Source organism: Castor canadensis, chromosome 4 (assembly GCF_047511655.1).
Source record: "Castor canadensis chromosome 4, mCasCan1.hap1v2, whole genome shotgun sequence".
NCBI classification, from domain to species: domain Eukaryota; kingdom Metazoa; phylum Chordata; class Mammalia; order Rodentia; family Castoridae; genus Castor; species Castor canadensis.
Window position 1 is genome coordinate 185,545,968 of NC_133389.1, and position 7,515 is coordinate 185,553,482.

Here is a 7,515-nt window from a genome sequence, read left to right on the forward strand (position 1 = left end):
GACAAAACAACAGCAAAAGGGCCCCTCCAGTGGGGTTGTAGGGATAGAACATTTCATTCCTTTACCCACACAGCACCCCTGGTTTATAAGGGTGTGTGGGAGTTGTCAGACTAACGGGGAGTCTCTCTCTTACTCAATTATTGATTTTCGAGCGTCAACCTGAGGGCCTGCATCTGCTGTCTCTGGGTGAGGTCACCTATTTCCTTAAGGTCCCCTTGCAGACCCTTACTAAAGGGGTAGGTGCCAAAAGGAATTTCAAAAGGGGGAGACCCGTCCACTTAGTGGGGCTAGACCTAATTCTGAAAAGGCTATGGACAGTAACTGATACCATTGTAGATAGGTCTCCTGGCATAGTTTTCCCAATTGCAATTTTAGAGTCCTGCTCATACGTTCTACTTTCGCTGAACTCTGGAGGCAGTAGGCTGTGTGTAGCTTCCAAGTTATTCCTAAGCCCTTAGCCACCAGCTGTACCACCTCAGCCACAAAGGCTGGGCCATTATCTGACCCAATAGACACAGGTATTCCAAACCCAGGGATGATTTCCTTTAACAGCCACCTAGCCACTTCCCAGGCTTTCTCAGTCTAAGTGGGGAAGGCTTCCACCCATCCTGAGAAGGTGTAGACGAACACCAGCAAATATTTACATTCTCTGGCCCATGGCATCTCAGTAAAGTCCACAATCAGGTTTTCAAAAGGAGTTCCTTCAACGCTTTGCCACTTTGGGGTGGCACTTTTGGCCCTTGTCAGGGATTGTTTTTGGCACACAGATTGTTCCTCTTACATATGCTGGAGAGCTTGGTGACATAAAATGCTGGGCCAAGGTGGTCTCAAGAGCTCACCCTGAGTGAGTTCCTTCATGGAACTGCTTGACAAACGTGGGAACTAGCGATACTGGAATTGCAATACCGCCATTGGCAAACTTCCACCATCCACCTGGTAGAAAATTTCCCTCCTCAGTCTTAAACCAAGCCTGTATTTGTGGTGTGTATCATGGGTCCCATTCATTTAAGGGCACAGGAACAAGGCAGTTGTCAGTGAAGTTGAAGTATGTCCTCCGGTGAGAGCTGCTCGTTTGGCTTCCCTATCAGTTTTTCAGTTTCCCTGAACAGCTGTTGTCCTCCCCTTCTGGTGCCCTTGGCAGTCCATGACCACTACTCACTTAGGGGCCAACACAGCTTCTAGCAATTTCAGAATTTCTTGTCCATACTTTAAAACAGAGTGGGGAACTCTGACTGAGTTCTTGTCCCAAAGTAAGTTTGTCTGTTTTAGCCACCAAGATGGCAATGGCTACCAGGGCATGGAGGCAGGGTGGCCAGCCTTGGGAAACTGCATTAAGTTGCTTTGATAAATAGGCCACTGGGAAGTGCCAGAAACTTAGCAGCTGGGTCAAGACTCCTATAGCTGTCCCCAATCTCTCATGTACATATAGAAAGAAGGGCTTCATCACATTTGATAGGCACAGAGCGGGGGTGTTTGTTAGTGCCCTCTTACTTTTTTTAAAGGCCTTTTTTTGCTCCTCTCCCCATGGCTTCCTGTTCTTTCTCCCCTTGTGGCTTCATAAAGGAGTTTTGCTAAGAGGGAGTAATTGGGGACCCAGATCCAGCAGAAACCTGTAGACCCTATAAATTCCCTAATCTGTCGATGGGTATTGGGGACTGGAATGGAACAGACGGCCTGTTTCCTCTCAGGGCCCAGTCTATGTTGTCTTTGTGACAGGTGAAACCCGAGGTATATGACAATATCCTGGCAAATCTGGGCTTTCTTTCAGGAAACCTCATATCCTGCCTTCCACAAAAGGGAGAGAAGGAGGCAAGTTCCTTCTATATAACTTTCCTGAATTGGTCCAGGCAACAGAAGGTCATCTACATGCTGAAGGACTGTGCAGCCAGGCCAGTCAGCTGGGAGAGCTATTAGGTTGGACACCAGAGCAGTCCCAAAGATAGTGGGAGAGTTTTTGAAGCCTTGTGGCCACCGAGTCCAAATCAGTTGTCCCTTTTCTTCAGTACTAGGACTTTCCCATTGGAAAGCAAAGGTGGGTTGACTCTGTGGGTACAGGCAGATGCAGAAAAATGCATCCTTAAAGCCCAGGAGGGTAAAGAACTTTGCCTCAGCTGGGATAAGACCCAAAAGCATGTATGGGTTTGGGACCACAGGGTATAAAATGACAGTTGCTGAGTTGACTGCACAGAGGTAATTCTGTCAAGATGCTTTTGGATCCCAATTTGGGCCTTGCAAGGAATGTAGTATTGCCTCTGGCTAACAGGAATGGCTCCCAGCTTTAAATCTACCATCACTGGAGTTGTGTTCTGAGCCAACGAGGGAGGGGGGAGGGGGGGAGGGGGTTGTCCTCAGCCCATACCCCTGGAATATTACAGGGAAGCTCAGGCACCTCAGCAATCTCTTTCTTAGTGGCACAGAGTCTCCCTTACTCCTCCTGTTCAACTATGAGAAAATCTTAGCCTCAGGCCCCCTCAGCTTTAAGGCTGCCATGTCATCAGAATCAAAAGTTATCTGTGCCCTTAGTTTGCACAAGTCTCTGCCCATCAAGGCCACAGGGCAATCAGGAAGGTAGATGAACTCATGTCTTACTTTATGCTTTCCAAGATTGCATTTTCTGTATAGGAGGAAGGGGCAGCGATTCTGATCTTCCGTGACCCTGACAATGGTCACATCTCTGTGAGACAGGGCCCAAGGGTTGGGTTAAAACCAAGTGGGTTGAGCCAGTGTCCATCAGTAGATCAACGGGATGACCTCCTATCTTCATTTGGACCATAGGCTCCTGGGGGCCCAGTAGAATGGAGCCTGGTCTGCCCTAGTCCTCCTCATAATCCTCAAAAGTGGCCAGTCTGATTGATGATGTCTTCCTCCCAGGGGCTGGTTCTCCCCTGAGCAGGCTGATAACTTTCCCTCAACAACTTCGCCTCTGCCTCTGGTCGGGGGGCCTTCTGGGGGTCCCTGGGCTATTGGGGACATTCATTTTTCCAGTGTCCATCCTGATGACAGTAGGCACACTGGTCTCACCTTAGTTCCTCTCTAGGGTGAGGCCATTTGTGGGGCGCTGATCACTGTCCTCTGCCATGGCCTGCACGCCAAGGCCCTGTCCAACTGTTCTTTGGCTAGAGCCACAGCAAAGAGGTCCACCTTCCTTTTCATCTTTCTATTGGCCTCCTACTTTCGGTTGACAAAGACTTTTGTGGCCACCTCTAGAAGGTAACCCTCTGAGGATCATCCTACACCAAAAGCAGGCCAATCTATGTTACAGAAGGTCCTAAGCATGTCAGGAGTCAGCTTGACTCTGTAACCATCACTAAATCCCTTTTTAAAGTTCTTAAACATGCACCCCAGGGGGGTGTTCTTACTCTGACCTCTTCCCACTCCTCCTGTTACCAGACATCAAGACAGAGGCAGAAATGGAAGGGATGAGGGCTGTGGAGAAGAGGAAAGGGGTCCTCCTCTCCAGGACATGGGGAAAAACAAATAACATCATTCACTTCATCTGTCTCCAGTCACTCCCCTCAAGAGGATTTGGGTGTCTCTTGCCTGTAGTAAGTCCATATAAGCCCTGGACTGGAGGCCCCGTTAGGGCTTACCATGAACCATATGAGTTCACCACAGACCTGTGGATCAGGACTCTGCATTTGCTTTGCAGGTGGGCTGCGTCTCAGGCTTGCACTTTCACACACTCTCACACAGCACAGTACTTCCACTCTGCTCTCTGAACCTGAGAGACATGGTTTCACCCCAAAATGTGGTTACTAGGGTGTCTCGCTGGGAGTTGATCAGACTCCCCATTCTGCCTCCTGAGGCAGGCTTGAATTTGAACACAGGTTCTTATCAGTCTGATGAGCAGGGTTCCCAAGTTGGCTGCTGAGCCTTTTCAGATTCCTTTGTGCTACCGAAACTCGCCTCTTTGGTTTGCTGTAAGAGAGGCTCCCTCCCCTCAGACCAATAAGTCTGGTGGTGCCTGGCAGGGGCAGCCCTCCTGGTGAGCTGGGGACACTGAGCTGGTGACAAAGAGGTGAAAACACCACCCTCTGAATCCTGGCAAGTCCCCAGAAATGTAGCATGATGGCTCAGACAGACAGGGCACTAAAGCTTTTGGGAAACAAGTTTACTAAGCAGGCTGGCAGCAACCCAGTGGACTTGAATCTAAAGGTTGAGGCCTGACAACAAAGGGGCCCTTCCTTATATACCATTTAGAGCAGGTTACAGAAATGGAGGGAGTACAGCTTGTCCTATACATGGTCACATATTATTTCATTGGCCACTTTAACCTCTGGGGCGAGGTGACCCTTCTCTGGTCTTGCCTCAGGTGCTACTTGACATTCCTCAAATCTGGTTTTCTTTGTTTCACTGTTGGACTCATTGTCTCTCATTATCTCCCTTCCCTCTCCCTGCCTTCCTGCCACAGCCAGTCTCTTACAAAACTCAGAAAACTGTCCAGAAAAAAACCGTGCACATGAATGATTATAACAGCTCTATTCACAGTTGCCAAAATTTAGAAGCCACCAAGATGCCCTTGAATAGGTGAGTGTATGGACTGAGGAATATCATATAGTAGAATGCTTCAGAAATCAAGAAGAAATGAACTAGCAACTCACAGAAAAACATGGAGGGACCGGAGGTATGGCTCAAGTGCCAGAGTGCCTGCTGTGCAAGCGTGAAAGCCCTAAGTTCAAGCCCCAGTCCCAGCTAAACAACAACACAAAGACATGGAGGAGACTTACATGCATATTGGTCAATAAGAGAAGCTAGTCTGAAAAGACTTTACACTGTAGAATTCTAACTATGACATTCTGCAAAAAGTAAAAATACAGAGCCAGTGAAATTCAGGGGGTGAGGGGAGAGAAATAAGTGGAGCACAGGGGATTTTTAGGGCAGCGAGACTGTTCTGTATGATACTGTAAAGGAGAACACCTGACATGACTGTCAAAACTAGAACAGACTGAAACTGGAGTTTTGGATCTCAGGCCCAAACACCTGGGCCAGTCACTCCCTCCCATATGTCAAATAAAGACATGGTGAAGGGCAGAAAAAGATTTAGTCAGGGCCTGGGAAGGCAGCATGAGAAGAGGCAAAGGAGCCACTTCAGCTCATCTGTAGCCATCTTGGGTAGAGAGATGAGCTTTAGATGTAAATAGACAAGTTAGGGCGGGGTAAAAGGTATGCATAATTAAGCAGTCCAGTTACAGATTGTGTTCCAGTGGTTCATTATCTCAGTCTTTGTTTTGGAAGAGGTTCCAAGAAGTTATCACTTGTCCTGAAGAGGCTCTGTTGTTCCCTTCCTTTGGGGCAATTTCCTCCATCTCTGCTCATAAACATATCAGCAAGTCCTATCCTTCCTGAGCTCCAAGGTGACTATAAGATGACTGAAGAGAGAATGGCTTAGAGTCAAGACAAATACAAAAGGCAGAGATGCCAAGCTTTCCCTGTTTTTAGTTAAGATGCCAAGCTTTCCCTGTTTTTAGTTAATTTGTGGGCCCAAAACTGCAAAAGCAGTTAGGCACCTCTTACAATACCACACCTACAGTAGACTCTAAACTATGGACTTAGTAAACAATGTTACAATATTGTTTCATCAATTGGTAGTAAGGTCACCATAGGAATGGAAAATGTCCAAAATAGAAAACTGGCGGGGGTGGGAGTGCGTGTACGGGGAGGATATAGTAAATAGGAGAACTCTACACTCCTTTTTAATAGTACTGGAGCTTGAACTCAGGGCTACACCTCAAGCCACTCTTCCAGACCCTTCTTTTTGTTTTGAGTTTTTTTCTCTGAGACAGTATCTCGAGAACTGCTTCCCCAGGGTGGCTTCGAACCTTGATCCTCATGATCTCTGCCTTCGAGTAGCTAGTGTTAGGAAAAACGCCGCTCCCAAAGAAAGCTCACGAGAAAAGTCTCAAGTCCAAGAACAACGGGTAATGACAGGCTCGAGCTGTCAGGCTGGCCAGGGGAAGATGGCGCAGCACTGACTCTGGGCTGGGTGTGGCTTTTATGGAAGAGGGAGCTTGAGGAGGTTAACGGTGCGCAGGAGTCTCAGTTAGGGGTGGAGGTGGCTTAGAGCACAGGGATTTCTGTTAAGGGTGGGGCTGCCATTGTGGTTGAGGTTGCTTGGGGGAGGCTCCACTTCTCAAGAAGTGAGGCCTGAGGATAAAATGGCCGCCGGTTCACAAAATGGTGACATTATTACTCTATCAGCTAGTGTTACCAATAAAAATGGTCCTGAATATGAATGACCTTGGTTCTTGAGTCCGGTAGGAGAAGAATTCAGCCAAGACGCAAAGATTTAATAAAAGTAACAGTAAAGTTTATTAGGAGGGGAATATGCTTTCAACAGACTGAAAGAGGGTTGTCTCCAGAATGAGAACAACAGCGTCAGGGGGAGAAAAGGAAAGCATTTCCTGTCCCCCACGTGGGAAATGGGAGCAAAGACACAAAATGCTGGTCCCCAACTCCTAATTTTTATACTGGAGAGCTGGGTAACATATGTGGTCAAAGATAATGGGTCTGAGTGGCTGAAATGGTTGACAAAACAGGAAGGGGTCACCTTCCCCCCAAATCATACCCAGAGACAACAGGTGTGAGTTAGAACTTCCTTTTCGTTACTCTCTACCTATCCAAGGATCCTTGCAGCTTGTTAACATCTCAAAGAGGAAAGCAGAAGCAGGTAGCTCCTCTTTGTCTCCCTGTTCCTGTAAGTTAGGAGATGGGAGGGGGCCATCCTAGCTCCAATGTCAAAGTCTGGCCCTTTAAATATTTGTTAAAATAATATAATTTCCCAATCTCTCTCTTTTTTGGTACTGGGGCTTGAACTCAGGGCCTTCACCTTGAGCCACTCCACTAGCCCTATTTTCGTGAAGGAGTTTTTGAGATAGGGTCTTGCAAACTATTTTGCCTGGGCTGGCTTCAAACTGCGATCCTCCTGATCTCTACCTCCTGAATAGCTAGGATTACAGGTGTGAGCCACCGGCTGGGCCCTTTCTGCTTTTATGGCTACCATTTATGTCTCACTACTACCACCAATCACAGGATTACAGGCATATGCTTGATTTTTTTTTTCAAGAAACCTAAGACTGCTTGAAAAATAGCTTATCAATTAAAACAAAAACAAAAACACCCAAATCATAACCAGGTAACAAGGACAGGGTGCATGTCTTTTCATTACACAAAATGGGTCCAGGAAGGTATATCCACACTGCTAACACTGGGACTCAAAGGTGAATAATACAATTCGTCTAGCACTCTGGAGAGGTGGAAAACTTTAAGTTCTTGCAGTTTGAATTTTTATGAGCACAGAATTGACAGGAAGAATAAATGCTTGTTTTTCAGTATGTGATTACAGTTTGGAGATCAGGAAAGGGAGCTGGGAGCACGGTTCAAATGTAGAATACTTACTACACCAGTATGCTGGAGGCCCTGTGTTCAATCCCCAGCACCACAAAAAATAAACTGCACTTTTTATTTTTGGTGTTTTGAGCTCAGGGTTTCATACTTGCAAAGCAGGTGCTCTACTGC